The sequence below is a fragment of the Cricetulus griseus genome, chromosome 4, assembly GCF_003668045.3.
Source record: "Cricetulus griseus strain 17A/GY chromosome 4, alternate assembly CriGri-PICRH-1.0, whole genome shotgun sequence".
Taxonomy (NCBI): domain Eukaryota; kingdom Metazoa; phylum Chordata; class Mammalia; order Rodentia; family Cricetidae; genus Cricetulus; species Cricetulus griseus.
In genome coordinates, this window is record NC_048597.1 from 2,023 (window position 1) to 19,152 (window position 17,130).

Here is a 17,130-nt window from a genome sequence, read left to right on the forward strand (position 1 = left end):
GCACAAATAAACATTCATGAAGTTTTATACCTGAATTAGTTATTTTTCATTGAAGAGGAAACCTGTAGCATTTAAATTTGTAGGGCTTTGTCCATAAGCAAGGCAAACAAAATAAAGACATTATACTGATTGAAAATTACACTCTTATATAACTAGAATGTGTTGACTAAAGATCTTATGAAATCCTTTATAGCCAGACTTTCTTCTATATGAGTTTTTTTCAGGTCCTCAAAGACTATTTGTGATATGAACAGCTATAACAGAATGACTGAACACTAAAAGTTTTACTCTTGTATAAAGAACACCACAAAGTACAAAACCTTACCATACTGACTACATTAATATTTGCTCTGCAGTATGATTTTTTTCTCAGAATTTCAAAGACTACAATGATGTGCAAAGGCTTTAACACATCACTTTCATAGAGGTTCTCTCCAATATATGTTCTTTTATGCATTAAATTATGTGACATGAAAGGCTTGACACCACAATACTTTCATAGAGTTTCTCTCCAATGTGTTCTTTTATTAGTTGAAAAAATACTGTGACATGAAAGGCTTTACCACATCGACTACATTCATAGGGTTTCTTTCTCTCCTGTATGTGTTCTTTTAAGTGTTTGGAGACTACAGTCCTGTGAAAAGAATCTACCATATTAATTACATTCATAGTGCTTCTCTCCAGTATGGGTTATTTTATACATTAGAAGACTTATATGCATAGGCCTTAACGCATTGATTACATTCATAGGGTTTCCCTCCAGTATCAGTTATTTTCTGACTTAGAAGATGAGTATGATATGCAACTGCTTTCACACATTGATTGCAATTATAAGGCTTCCCTCCAGTATGGAGTCTTTCAGGCCTTTGAGGATGACCATGATATGCATAGGCTTTAACACTTTGAGAATATTCAGAAGGTTTCTCTCCAGTATGACTTCTTTCATAAATGACACAGTTAAAAATTGTAACACATCCATTACACTGTTGAATATATCTGTATGAATTAATTTTATAATTTGGTCTAATTGTAAAGAGAAATCAGGTCTTAAGGCTTTATCGCTGTTTTACACTCATGTTGCTCCTGCTTCTAAGGGTGGTTTTGGATCTTTGAAAATACCTGCAAAGGCTCACATTTATAGCATCTTTTTTTCTATATGAGATTTTTCACATATTTGAAGATAACTAGAAAAACTCATAAGTTTTCCTATAGTGTGAGTCATACTACATTTGTTAAACGAACAGGACAAACAGAAGTATATATACATTCCTAGCACACATAGGGATTTTATGAAGTGTGAGTTTGTTGAGATATTTCCAATGAAAGCTGGAAAAGTAATTACTTGTGAATTTGCATCACATTCAACAAATCTATTCAAATTGGGTGCTGCTACATATCTTCTAATTGTTCTTAGAGAGAGAGAGGGATATGTTGCTTCTTTCCATATCCCTATGTTTATATGGCTAGTATCGAGAGTGACATATGATATACCTAATAAAGGAAGAATAACAAATAAGAGGTGTCCACATTGCATTGGTAGCATTTAACTTTCTGTTCCTTACAGACATATGATGTAGAGAATAAGGTTTCTCCACAACAGTCGCCCTTGGCTCTTGAATGTAACTACCCCTCCTCTCACTAAACTTAGCAAAATCACAAGCATATGAATAACACAAGCTTTACTATGAACTATTTGATTATTACAAGGTTTTGGACATGTATTTATTACTTATTCAATGTGCATACCTTATGTAATATGAGTGCTATGAAACTAAATGCATTGGTATATGGTTTTGTGGAAATTTAATAATCATCAATGAACCTTAAGCTGTGCTTAATTACACTGTTGCTTTCTTTAAAACTTCCACACACCTTAAAATTTCTTCTCCCCCCAGAGTGGGGGGAGATTTAACCACCATCCCAGAAATTCTAAATAAAATTTTTATTACTTAAACTGAAAAAAAATTTCTTCTCAGGCATATTTGTATTAGCTTGCACATTAAAATTACCTTCTGTGTAGCCTAAAATATAGTACTAGAAAATGCCTGATATATTATTGGAAGTCATGCAACATTTAAGTTCTAAGGTTCTAAGTTCTAAGATTCAGTGAACCTTAGTAACATGCCTGATTCATTCATATCATCCTTGCTCAGTTTCAATTGTAATTACAGAAGAAAATCAATAACCAAGAAACAGTTGCCTCCTTATTTTAAAATGTGAAGGAAAATTCATAGTCTTACCTATAGCAGTAAGGATCCTGTAGTCTCCAATATCACATCTTTATGGAGAGTCTTCTGGGAAGGATCCAGCAAAGCCCACTCTTCCTGAGTAAAGTCAACATGCACATTGTCATATGTCCCTGCATTCTAAAATATACCATAAATGTATAAAAAGAAAGTTATACAGTATAAATGTAAACATCTTTGAAAATACACTATATTTCTCATGCTTCCTGCACTTATTCCATGACACAGAAATTCTAAAGTAATCTCAAGGTCACGTCAGAGGAAAACTGAATAGGAGGGTCACCTCTGACATTTCTGCAACCTTTGAATGGGATATCGACATGTTAAAGAAATGCTTATTAAAAGACATAGAGAGACAAGCAAACAGATCATTAGTACTCAGTACACATCAGAAAAATTGTATGATCAACTACAAGAAAGATGGGCAAACAGGGTATACCAGCTCATGCCTTTATTTGATTGAGGAAACAAGGAAAACTGTGGTATCTGATGAATCAAGATTTGCAGTTGTCATTGTATTTTTGGAAGCCTCATTCAAGTTGTTCTGAGTATATGGTAATCATATACTGGCTAAAGTGTAAATACAGAGAAAACTAAAATGATTCAGTCCACTGAAGCTAGAGACCCCTGCAGCTGTGAAAGGCTAAGTACATTATTAAAAGTGTATCAGAGTCTTTGTTCCACAGACCCACGTGAACTCACACCCCAACCTCAACATCCACGACAGACTACTATAACATCCTATGGAATAAAGCAACTATGCATATTTCCAACAGACACGTCTGTGCAAATTGTGATAGAAGAAATTTCTTCGGGAATTGCTTCATCTCCATGATGACACCTCAGGTCAGGAATATTGTATTCTAGAATCTAGGTTTAGCCCCCATGTCATCACCATTTCTGCCAAAACAGGGGGTCCATACACATTGGTCACACATAGAGATGGATGGCTCTAGAGAATCAACAGAATTCCAGATGCTTTATATTTATGATTTGTTTGTTCATAATGTTAACATACAAAAAACTGAGAAACAACATTGGGTGCTAATTATGAACATTACTGGCCTCTCAATTCTTCTCATTATAAAAAAAAAGACTCTGCCATGGCAAAGAACAAGCACTTGGCTGTGGATCTCTGCATCTGTTTTCATCAGTTATTGGATGAAGGCTCTCTGATGACAACTAGGGTAGTCACCTATCTGATTATAAGAGATGTCCAGTTCAGGCTACATATCCACTATTGCTAGGAATCTTAGCTGGGGTAATCCTTGTGGATTACTGGGAGATTCTCTAGCACCAGGTCCCTCCCTAACCCCAAAATGCCCTATATCGAGATATATCTCTAATTACTGTGCCCTTCCTTCCACCCACATCCCAGCCAACCAGACACCACTGTTCACATCTTACCAACCCACCCACACTGCCCCCAGTTTACCCAGGAGATCTCTTCTACTAGACACAGCAGAACTTTAGATGACCATAGAAAGAGAAAACAAGGTATTTCATGACAAAACCAGATTTAAACAATACCTACAACCCAGCCCTACAGAAAGTGCTAGAAGGAGAACTCCAACCCAAGGAAGTTGGCTGTACTCACAAAAACACAGGCAATAGATAATCTCACAGCATCAAAACACAAAAAGGAAACACACACACACACACACACACACACACACACACACACACACACACCATCACATCACCACGACAAAAATTGAAAATCAACAAGAAATAACAATCACTTTGGATTAGTATCTCTTAGTATCAATCCACCAATAAAAAGACATAGAAAAACAGAATGGATATGAAAACAGGATCCATCCTTCTGCAACACACAGGAAACACACATGAACTTGAAAGACAGACATTATCCCAAAATAAAGAGTTAGAAAACGAATTTCCTGGGCTGGAGAGATGGCTCAGCCGTTAAAGGCTAGGCTCACAAACAAACAAACAAAAAAAAAGAATTTCCCATCAAATGGACCTGAAAAGCAAGCCAGTGTAGCTACCCTAATAGCTAATAAAACAGGCTTCAAACTAAAATTAATTATAAGAGATGGAGAAGGACATTTCATATTCAAAGGAAAAAAACATCAAAATGAAGTCTCAATTATTAACACTTATGACCCAAATACAAGGGCACCCACATTTGTACAAGAAACATTACTAAAGATTAAATCACATATCAAATCACACATATTAATAGTAAGAAACTTCAACATCCCACTCTCACCAGTGGACAGGTATGCTAGACAGAAACTTAACAGAGAAATTAGGGAAATAATAGATATTATGATTCAAAAGACTTAACGGGTATCTACAGAAACGTTCACCCCCAAAAAAGAATATAACTGCTTCTCAGCACAGCATGGAATCTTCTCTAAAATTGTTCATGTACTTGGTCACAAATAAAATCTCAACAGATACAAAAATTTGGAATAACCCCAATAATCTTACCAGATCACAACACAAACAACAGAAAGCCTACAAACTCATGGAAAATGAACAACTCTCAACTGAATTACCACTGGGTCAAGGAAGAAATAAAACTAGAAATTAAAGACTACCTAAAATCCAATGAAAATGAATCCATGGCATATCCAAACTTAAGGGACACTATGAAAGCAGTGCTAAGAAGAAAGTTCATAACACTAATTACTTACATAAAGAATTTGGAGAAATCTCACACTAATGACTTAACACACCTGAAAGCTCTAGAAAAAAAAACAACTCACCCAGGAGGAGTAAACAGCCTGAAATAATAAAAGTCTATGCTGAAATCAGTAAAATGGAAACAAAGAGCAACACCAAGAATCAGTGATATCAACAAGATATCCAAACCAACTAAAAGGCAGAGAGAAAATATCCAAATTAAGAGAATGAGAAATAAAAATAACAACAGATACTGAGGAAATCCAGGCAATCTTTAGGCCATGCTTCAAAAACCTGTACTCCACAAAATTGGAAAATCTAAAAGAAATGGACAATTATCTTGATAGGTACCACATACCAAAATAAAATCAAGACTAGATAAATAATTTAAATAGACCTATAATCCCTAAAGAAAGAGAAGTCATTAAATGTCTCCCCCCAAAAAAATTGCAGGGCCAAATGGCTTCAGTGCAGAACTCTATCATAATTTCAAAGAAGATCTAATGCCGATAATACTCAGATTGTTCCACGCAATAGAAACAGAAGGAATATTTCCAAATTCTTTTTATGAGACTGCAGTTACCATGATACACAAACCACACAAAGACTCATCTGAGAAAGAGAATTACAGACCTATCTCCCTCATGAACATTGATGGAAAATTACTCAATAAATTTCTGGCAAACCAAATCCAAGATGACATGAAAAAAATCATCCACCCTGATAAAGTAGGCTTCATCCGAAAGATGCAGGGATGGTTCAACATAGGAAAATCTGCCATACAAACTGAAAGAAAAAATAAATCCACATGGTCTTCTCATTGGATCCCCAAAAAACACATTTTATACATGTAAAAACAGCTTAGTCATGAACCCCACTACACCCAAGGCTGTATCTGATAACAAGAACTTAGCAATATCACTCACTCCAGATAACCAGATACAGTCCTAGAACAACATGACATCCACTGGACAGTATATAAACAGAGACCAAAGCTCTACTCTAGACATGTGAAGAGACATCACCTTTATCAGCCCTAGGGATAGAGCATCTCCCCCAGGATCATGACCCATGAATCAGAGACTTCAGTTAGAGACTGGACCTGAACATCAGCTAAGATACATTGCACAGATGAGCAGCCCTGTCAGGATAGGCTTAGGACCATAATTGAGAATTCAGAATACGAACCTTGTGTGATATCCCTTGTCATACTAAACTGTTATATTAGTTATGCATATCTACCTTCTTGCTCACAAAAGTTAGGAACACTTTCCTATGACTGATGATTGCCTTAAATGCATCAGGATGAGGAAAGGAACACTTTTCTAAACCAAATGCAAGAGAACAGATTTTTAAAGAAACAATGTATGATTTCTATTAAAAACATAAAAGAACTTGTTTTGCTCTAATTGCTTTATGAGTAAAAAGAACTTTTGAAAACAAATATATCCCTGTTTTTTATGTGTATGTTTGAGGGAATGTCTTCCATGTGTGTACAGGTGACACACCAGAAAAGAGCCTATCAGATCCCCTAAACCTGAAGTAGTGAGCCTCCTGATTTGGGTGCTGGGATCTGAACTGAGGTCATCACCAAGAATATGTGCTGAGCCAACTGCCAAGCCCAATAATACTTTTTATCCAATAATGTAAAAGTCTTTTACAGATTAACAACAACACATAAATAAATAAAATATAAAATGATCCTAGGGAATATGATACATCAATATTAAGATGTTGTTTATGGTTAATTTGAACCATAAATTGAATGCAGTCCAAAGATAATGCCTAAAATTTTATAAGAGAAAAGCTGATTTCAAAGCTACATGCAAAGTGGAAACACTCAGATGATATATGCATCATCTTTCAGCAATACATGATTAGAATGTATTCAACTTTCTGCTACTGACAAACACCATGGTGTGTGATTCAGTGAAGTTCAGTTCTAGGTCAACATATAAACAGTACACACATTGATACAATATGACTTATATATTTACCAGGGAAGCTACAATAATCAAGAATGTATACAATATTTGTAAAAGAATAGAGGATGGAGAGAAAAAGCCAAGAACAGAAGCAGGAAAATTAAAAAAAAAAACAAAGGATACTCAGCCAAACACCTATGATTCTATGTGTACAAAAATTAAATAAACACATATTTCACAACTCCAACAAAATTAATTAAAAGTGACCCTTAAACTGTTAATTTTCTGAACCTACAGCTACTGATATTTCTTCCAGAGAGGCCCCATGCTCTAGAGACCTCCCAGCAAACAGAAATGATCTCCTCCAGAGTCTTCTATGACTCTACAGCCCCTCGTGCCCCCCTTGTGGTTTCAGACAAACCCAGCCCCAGTGATGTCCAATCAAAAGACAATGTGAGGAATAATTTAATATCTGCTTTCTGCCACATGGATCATGTCACAAGATGTGACATCTTTCATATACACCTTCAAAATACTATTCTAATATGAAATACCTCTAAAGCTCAGAAACTCCTTTTGTGACCTAGAAATGAACTTCACTGAATCACACCATGGTGGCTGTCAGTAGCAGAAAGTTGAAAACATTCTAATCATGTATTGCTGAAGGATGATGCTCATCACCTCCTTTCTACCAGTTTCTAAACTATCTGTGACATTTGTAAGATAAACCTCAAAGTGGAAGGTAACATGCCAGACCTTCAGTTTTTCAATCTGACTTCCCACTGCACAACAAAAGCAACGCCTGTGTGTACACACTGGACAGTGATATTACCACTTCATAGTATCCCATGTCAGGATGACAGAGCATCCCTCTCCCCAGAAAATCCACATTCAACAAAACTCAGAGGCCAAGGGCCACTGCCCAGGTCAACACAGGGACCAACAGAACTTCACTCTGGCTTATGGTCCAACCCAGCCCAAGCAGTTCAGATTCTGATAGCTCAGCCAACCCGTTCTTCCTGGTCTGAGGACAGTGGGCCTCACACTCATCATGGCATGGCTTGTGGTCTTCCTTATAGCTCCCCACAGTAGAACAAGAGGAGAATCCTGGAAAGAAACTGTAAGCTACCTCCCACTGGTGCTCCTGATGGCTAAGCCTTCCTGAAGTTCATCATTAGTGAAGACGACCCTGATGGGCTTCAGGACATTAGCAGTTACCCTACTGGGTGAGGAGAGATCAAATGACTCAGACCACATTGGCTCTCCCAGCTTTGCCCTTCCACACTACAGTCAGACAGGGTCCTGATCTGGGAAATTCATAGTTTAGTAAAATCCTCCAATGTCCCAGAGCACTTCCTATTCCTCTTCCAAGGCACAGGGTCCTATGTGTACACATTCAATTACACACTCAATGTCCAGCACAGCCAACCCTTTGCTTCATAGCTGGGAGGTCCTACAGCCAAACACAGGTCACATTCAAACAGTATCTGTTGTTAAACAAAAAGAAGCCATAGATGAGAACACAAGGAAGGGGCTATAGGAGGCCTTGGAGGCAGGAAAGAGACAGTGGAAAAAATATAGTTATAATCCCCCAAAATTATGTTACAAAGTTGAAACAGGCTTTATGGCCATGCGCTCCAGAGACTAGGGATTTGTATGAGAACACACCAAGTTTCTCTTAGGACTACCATCTTAAACTTGGAAAAAATAGTTATGTTAGGCAGGGCAACACCATTTTATCCAGTTCTTCTATTTAGGTTGAAATGCTGTAACTACAGTAATTTGGTTTCATAAGTTCTGTTATTTAGATTTTTGATCACCTGATCCATGAAACTGAGAAATGGCCAGTCAGGACATTTATGGAATATCTGAAATTGATCACCTGACTGCACAAGGCTAATGTCAACAGCAGGAAATCTTTCTTCTTTCTTCTTGCCCCTCCCTTTCTGTGCTGTGACTACATCTGCTTTACAGTTGGTGAATGAAATTCTTACACAGGTTCCTCCTTCTTTGTAAATTCACAATAAAATCTTGAGAACTTGGAGGATATTCATTTACTGGTTATTTTCCCTTCCCAGACAACAGTAAAGGCCCACCCTGGAAGGAGTTGCATGACTGTCTTTCCAAAACTGGGCAGCAGAAGCAGGATTCGGTGTTCAAAGCAATTCTCAATTATACAGTGTGAGATGAGCCTGAGCTACAGGAGACATTGATCAAAATCAGTGGTTCTCAACCTTCCTAATGCTGCGACCCTTTAACACAGTTCCTCATGATGTGGTGACCCCCAACCATAAAATTATTTTCAGTGCTACTTTATTACTATAATTTTGCTGTTATGAATTGTAATATAAACATCTGTGTTTTCCCGTGGTCTTAGGCAAGTCCTGTAATAGGGTAATTTGATTCGCCCAAAGGGAGCTAGGACCCCACAGGTTGAGAACCAATGCTCTAAACTGATATATATATATATATAGAAAGAAAGAAAGAAAGAAACAAACAAACAGCACTTAAGAAAAAAATGGAATGAAATTCTTAAACAGGGAACAAAGGAAAATAGAAACAAAGTAATGCATTGAAAGAAAATGACATTTTAGCCGGGCGTTGATGGCACACGCCTTTAATCCCAGCACTCGGGAGGCAGAGGCAGTCGGATCTCTGTAGGTTTGAGGCCAGCCTGGTCTCCAGAGCAAGTGCCAGGATAGGCTCCAAAGCTACACAGAGAAACCCTGTCTCGAACCCCCCCCCCAAAAGAAGAAAATGACATTTTAAAAATGTTATCAATAATTGATTTTTTTAAAATAGATAAAAATAAACTGGGCGTTGGTGGCGCACACCTTTAATTCCAGCACTCGGGAGGCAGAGGCAGGCGGATCTCTGTGAGTTCGAGACCAGCCTGGTCTACAAGAGCTAGTTCCAGGACAGCCTCCAAAGCCACAGAGAAACCCTGTCTCAAAAAAAATAGATAAAAATAATAGAACACTTAGACATACTGACTTTGAAACAGAGTAGGGCCCTTCCTGACAGGGAGAATGTCATTAATAAGACAATGTATGACTTTGTCCCATGTAAAATGTTGCCTGGGCGGCAAATCCTTTACATCAACAATTCAGGGCCGGGAGTTGGTGGCGCACGCCTTTAATCCCAGCACTCAGGAGGCAGAGACAGGCGGATCTCTGTGAGTTCAAGGCCAGCCTGGTCTCTAGAGCGAGTGCCAGGATAGGCTCCAAAGCTACACAGAGAAACACTGTCTCGAGTAGATCCAGCCCACAGACCAAAGTTATTCAGAGGCCTGCCCCTGGGCTCAGGGATTTGCATGGACCATGTAGAAACTTACAGGACAGGGAATCTGGCTGCAGGTTCCCACTCAGATCCTGCGCGGACCCACCACACTGGCTCCAACACCTCACCGTCTGCTCCTCCCCATCACAACAGCCCCTCACTCACCATGTCTTGGTTTCCCGGATTTCCAAGCTCTCCACTCAGCTCCCTGTAGCAGTGCTCACAGCACAGAACACACACACACACAAAGGAGCTAGCTCCTTTTCAGAGACAAGCCTGAAACTGCCACCGGCAGGAAGAGCCCTGTACTCTTGTGACTGACAGGTCACCTGGAGGGCCTGATTGGCTAGTGAGGCCTGATTGACAAGATCACCTCCCATAGGATTACACTGTCCTTAAAGACACAGCACAACGATTCCTGACCTGGCCCAGACAAAGATATGCCATTTCTATTGTTGATATCCAGCTTTAATCCATTGTGATCAGATAGGATGCAGGGTATTATTTCGCTTTTAAAAATGTCTCTTGAGATTTACTTTATATACTGATGTTTGGAGAAAGTTTCACGGGCTTCTGAGGATAAGGTATATTTAGTATCTCAGTGGGAATTTCTATAGATATCTGGTAGGTCCATTTAACTTATGATCTTATTTAGTTTCAGCATTTCTTTTTTGTTTTTGTCTGAATGATCTTTCTACTGGTGGATGTGGGGTACTAAAGTCTCTCAACATAACAGTGTGAGGATTAATATTTGATTATAACTATAGTAGTGTTTCATATATGAACCCGGGTAGCCTTGCATTGGTGCATATGTATTAAGAATTGTAACATCCTCTTTGTAGATTTTTCCTTTGATGAGTATGTAGTGTCCTTCCCCATATCTTATGATTAGTTTTGAATTGAAGCACATTTTCTCAGATATTAAAATGGATATACCTGCTTGCTTCTTGTGTCCCTTTGCTTGGGATATCCTTTACATTCCTGTACCATGAGGTGATAGTAAGGTGCATTTTGTGGGTGCAGCAGAAGGATGGATTATCTTTTCTAGTCTAATATGTTGGTCTGTGTCTAATTTTTGAGACAATTAATGTTGAGAGTTATCAATGAGTCATATTTATTGATACGTGTATTGTGTTTTTATAGTGTGGGGTTTTGCGTCCTCCTTTAATTTCCTGGGCTGATATTATTTATTACTTGTATTTTCTTGGGTGTGGTTAACCTGTTAAGATTGAAGTTTTCCTTCTATAACCTTCTGTAGAACTAGATTTGTAGATAGATACTGCTTAAATTTAGTTTTATCATAGGATATCTTTCTCCATCTACTCTGATTGATAGCTTTGCTGGTATCTGTGGTACCTTCAAGTTTGTAGAACATCTGTCCAGGCCCTTCTGACTTTTAGAGTCTCCATTGAGGTATAATTCTAATAGGTATGCATTTATATGTTACTTGGTCTTTTCCCTTGAATGTCTTGTGCCTTTCTTATTCATCCTCCCTAAATCCTGGGGACACACTGTAGGACCTTCTTCTCTTCCTTACCCATGGAAACACCATGGTCCATACCTTGTGGCTCCTCCTTGAGGTGCCTTTTAGAAAACCTTCAGCTTCTTCCCCTGGCATGAAACCTGAAGGACCCCAAATTTATTCACTTTTGCAATAAAATCTAGCCTCAATATCTCTTAGATAATCAATATAAATGTGGTTAACTATCCACACCCTCGATCCCAATATTATTCAGGACCTTTACAAATACTGCAAGTGACTAGAGGTAACAAAAGTAGTTCCCCATTACCTATTTCTCTTTTCTCCACTCCAAGCCCTGTTTGTTTTTGTCTGGTATCCTACAATTCCCTCCCCCACATACTGTGTAGATGTGCTATCTTTAAAATACAGTTCATGGATCTGTTTGTTGCAAAGTGGGAACTGGGAGCTAGACCTAGAGGAGAAAGCAAAGGAGTAGGACAGCTACAGGGCTCACACACACATCTTTCTGGCTGGTACTGTCTCTCTGCACCCCCCATCATCTTCTCCTGAGTTATGTACAAACATTTGTTTCTGCTGGCTTTTGCCACCATAAAACTTGATTCTAATTTCTAGAGTCATATTCTTTAGCTGCTGCTTCAATCTATCTGTTTTCTAACTATTTGTCTCTTGTCTCTCTAGTCTTCAGCCTGCGATAGCTTCCATGTAGGGCGAGCCTTGTTTTCTTTATCATGAGTTCCAGGACAGCCAGAGCTATGTAGTGAGACCTTGTCTCAAAAAAAAAGTCACAATGTATGAAAGGAAAACTATCTGCTCAGGACCCCGGACCCTCAGGCCAAGTTATTAGCATAAAGGAGATTTCTTTTTCCCAGAGGGACAGAGGGCAGGGAATAAAAAACAAACAGGAGATAGAAGACAAGAGAGAAGTGAAGGAACAAGAGAAAGGTGGCAGCAATATTTGTCCCAGAGGGACAAAGACCTGTCTCTGGATAAAGGGAGATAAACGTGGCCCATAGGTAAATGGTGGTTTAGAAAGGTAAAATGGGAAATCTTGTGTCAGAATGAGGTATTTAATTTTAATTGGGTATATTAATTAGGTGAACCAAAGGGAACTTTGATTGCTGGATTTCAATACTTTGATAGCTGGACCTTGGTAGTCAGCCTCAGGCAGAAAGAGGAAGTGGCCAAATAAGGAGGCTAGCTTCAGAAATGCAATCTAATGGATTTTAGCCATACAGCCACTACAGAGAGTGGGCCTTGAAAAGCATCCCAGAATGCCGCTGAGGGATGGCAATTGATGAAGGCATGTCCTAGAGATAGCATCCACACCTAGGCAGGGTGGGTCAGTTGCTCCACCTGGCATAGTGAGAGCTAGGTGTGGTATCACATTCCTGTAAATCTCTGGTTTGAAGGCTGGGGCAGGAAGATGTACAAGGTCATCCTGGGCTATACAGTGTATCTCAAAACAAGGCTGGAGAGATGGTTTCACAGTTAGAGCTTGCTGCTCTAGCAAAGGATCTGGGTTTGGTTCCCAGCACTCACATCAATGGGTGAACAACCACCTGCCTCCAGGTTGCTGACTTGACTTCCCCTGATAATGGACTGTGACCCAAATAAACCGCTTTCTTTCCTAAGTTTGCTTTCGGTCATTGTGCTTATCACAGCAATAGCAACTATACCAGGACAGTCCCCAAGGTGAGGAACAATGCCCATCTACCATGACCCAACAGCTGACAAGCATCACCAGAAATATAAGGTGGCTCTGGATCTATGCACCATGCAAGACCCTCTGCACTCCCACATGGACTCTTCTTAATGGTTGGTGCCAACAGGCTGTGAGTTTCTGGTGTGAATGCAGAGAAAGAAGTACATCTCATTGAACACACCAGGTGTGTGTGTGTGTGTGTGTGTGTGTGTGTGTGTGTGTGTGTGTGTGTATCCAGCACACTGACTCTGTCCTGGACTTATTTACCATGACCAAAGTCAAGTTAGGTAGGAAAGGGTCTATTTGGTTTACCCTTCCTGACCGTTGTCTGATTGGAAGAAATCAGAGCAGGAATTCAAGCAGGGCTGTAACCTGGATGCAGGAGCTGATGCAGATGCCATGGAGGGGAGCTGCTTACTGGCTTGTTTTCCCTGGCTTGCTGAACTTTTTTTTTAGACAGGGTTTCTCTGTGTAGCTTTGGACCCTGTCATGGAACTAGCTTTTGTAGACCATGCTGGTCTCAAAATCATAGAGATCCTCCCAAGTGCTAGGACTAAAGGTGTGTGCCTGGCTCAGTACAGTCTTCTTATTTCTATTTCTTTATCATGTAATGTAATACTGAATTAGATAATATGATCAGAATGTTGTAAAAATATATTCAAAGTTAAGTTATGGACACTAAAATAAGAAACATTCCTCAAAGGAATTTACTATTCAACCTATTTCTGAGTCCAGAACATTACATTGCAAATTCAGGTTGCTGCTCATTGGAATACAAGGTTTTTTATGTTCTCTGCTGGTTATCTTTTTACCTTGTATGTATTATCAGGCAGGCAGGGAAGGGATGTAACAAGGGAAGGACAGTGTAGGATGGGGCATGAGACAATACAGAATGTAGTATACCCTGAGGAGGTAGTATCAGATCAGGGGCTAATGGAGCGCTCACGGCACCATCCTAAAGACCATTGGAAAACACAGATATTTTATATTTCAATCCACAACACTAACAAAATTATAGTTCAGAAGTAGCAATGAAAATAATTTTATTATTTGGGGTTGAAGAAATTTGAAGAAATATATTAAAGGGTTGCCAGCTGAATGACATGCACACTCAACCTTCCAGGAGCCCAAGCTGCTGAAGAACAAAGTATCTCAAGGGCACTGGAGAACTAAACTGCCTCATTTAGCAGATAACACCCCACTCACACCGCAATGGGAGGCTGAGCTGCCATCGCTCTAAGGGGGAGGAAAGAGCTGTGCCCACCAGGGTACAAACACCAAAGTTCAAAGGAGTGGCTTTGGGACATCTTCTCCAGTAGGGTAACAGGTCACCATGCACTGTGTGGCAACATCAGGCCATTGGCCAGCATTGCCATGCCATAGCTAGGCATGGATGGGCAGGGGGCAGAGGTTAGGGAGAGCCTGTATACACATATTTCTCTCCAGGATGTCAAGCCTCAGACTCTGGCCTTGTTTGAGAGAACACAGTGTCCCAACCACTCTTTCTGGCCAGCTGGGATCCTGGGACAATTGCCCCCACCTCCTAGAGTGTGATCTACAGAGCCTCTGAAAAACCACCCCTCAAGACACCTACAGGCAAAGAGAGGAGTGGAGACCGTGAAGCTGTCACCTTGACATGTGAGACAATGGGTGACAGAAGCTGAGCTTTGGCTGGAGTACTCCTGCCCACCCCCAAACTCTAGCCCTCATTTGGCTGGAGCTGAGGGAGAACTATTCTGGAAGCCTTGGAAACCAACAATAGGCACTTTGGTCAACAATGGGAACCATGGAAATTCGGGAGATGGCCCTCTTGAAGGCTTAGGCTGAGGAGCCTGGGGCTTGCTGCCATTGTGAAACACTCCCTGAAGTGCCTCACACTTGGGTGGTGGCTTCAAGGCTCCAGATACCTCATACACTGCAGAAGAACCAAACTCATGGTTCCCCATGGTGCTACTCAACCTGGGCTCACTCAGGGGCTCTTTGCCATTCCCAAAGCCTCCAATGGCCACCACCATCACCCAACACACGTTGCACCCAGTTGCCAGGCACCTTGAGTCAGTCCATGTGGGATACTCTGCTGACTAGCATCTGCTCTGTGCTAGGAGGCTGGTAAGCAGCTCTAGCGTCAACCACTATGCACAGCACTAGCAAGCAGGCCAGGCCTCCCATAGCTGAAGACAGCAGTTGCAATCTCAAGCACAAGGTGTAGGAATGTTGCATTCCCCAGTGCCTGGCTCCTGGGCCAGTGGAAGGGATTCACTTTGGATACTGTGGGAGAAGAGCAGCTAGTTTACCTGAGCAAGCATTGGGAGTAACACAAGGCCTGGAGTTCCTGCACCAGGACACCAGTCCATCCCACCTTTCTGTGGTCCCTCCCATCTCCTTCCCTTCCTGGCTGCAGAGTCCTTCTAACCCTCAAGTATATTTTCCCTATGTTTTACTTTTTTTCTTTTGACTCCAACAGGTAAAATTAAGGGAAATTTAATTATGGTGGTTTAGATCCATTTACTCTTAAACCCTCTCAGCAGTTTTTATAGGATGTTTGTGCAGTTAGCCAGGCAGGCTTTGGGAGACTTCTAACTGAATGTTTCATTGTATTCTTTTTGAAAAGGCCTTGCCCCATCCCAACCCACAGGACAAGATTAAACAAATTGTTACTCTGCAGACTCCTGAAGAATTAGGAATCTAGGCTCCAGGGCCCAGCAGCCCTTGCCACATCAGAATCATGCACCCTGGGTGGCTGTATTCCTCTGCACCCCTTCTCAGTCCACTGGTCGCTCCTGGCATTTCCTATGGCACTCTTGCTTTTCCCTCTAACAGTTGCCTTTGCACCCATCATCCCTGTGTGAGACTCAGGTATCCCCTATGGCAGTCTTGCTCCCTCCCCTTTAACAGTGGCCTTTGCATCTATCATCCATGTGTGAAACTCAGGCAAGTGCTGCAGAGTCCAAGACCACCAGGGAAAGACCACCAGACAAAATTTCTTTTAATTTAAATCATTAGAAAACAATACATGTTTATTTATAGCAGCATTGTCACAAGATTTTTTTAAAGATTTTATTTAATATGTATACAACATTCTGCTTCCATGCATATCTGCACACCTGAAGAGGGCACCAGATCTCATAACGGATGGTTGTGAGCCACCATATGGTTGCTGGGAATTGAACTCAGGACCTCTGGAAGAGCAGTCAGTGCTCTTAACCTCTGAGCCATCTTTCCAGCCCAAGATCTTTCTTTGCAAAGGGGGAAAGCAAGGGATGGAGATTTTAGAGGCACAAACAACAATTGTCTCAACTCTTGGGCTAATTTTGCTATGTGAGGCATTAGCCTGTTTTTGTTTTTGTTTTCTTGTTTTTCTGAGCAAGCAGAAGTTAAGTGAAATTACAGAAACAGAATGAGCATCTGGTTAATATTTTATGGAAATAGTTACACAAAATGGGGAATGGGGAACAATTTTGAGAAATGGATCAGGTGGTTCTGAGATCTGTTTTCCCTTTAAATTGCTGTCAAGACTCAACTACTGACTGGAATGACTTAGGGTTGTAGCCCAGACATCCTGTGGATAACAATCCTGAGGCTGAGAATACAAAGGGCCTTGCTGACTTTTAGGTTTTTCTTTTTTACACAGCAACTTAGGTTGAGACTCAGTTTGAAATGGAGCTAGATTTTAACCATTTCACAAGTATCTAGCCCCAGCCTCTGATTTTAGAATAGCCAGCTGGGGGTGGGGTTAGGGTGGGGGGCTCAGCATCTGTACACAGGAGGCTGCAGAAAACCTCCAACACAGTCTGCTGGTGTTCTACCCTTCCCACACATGGTTGGACTGGGAAATCCAAATCC

At 40.4% G+C, this 17,130-nt stretch overlaps 1 long non-coding RNA gene across 2 annotated transcripts; it reads right to left on the minus strand.

The window, feature by feature from the left end:
- Positions 1–491: 491 nt before the first annotated feature.
- Positions 492–10,401, minus strand: LOC113835648. 2 transcript variants are annotated; one of them, XR_004769817.1, is made up of 2 exons: positions 10,268–10,401; positions 492–2,324 (listed from the first exon to the last, which is right to left on the minus strand). It is a non-coding gene; the product is annotated as an uncharacterized LOC113835648 (long non-coding RNA). The 2 variants fall into 2 exon arrangements; XR_003485340.2 differs by having other exon boundaries at positions 492–2,366.
- Positions 10,402–17,130: the final 6,729 nt, after the last annotated feature.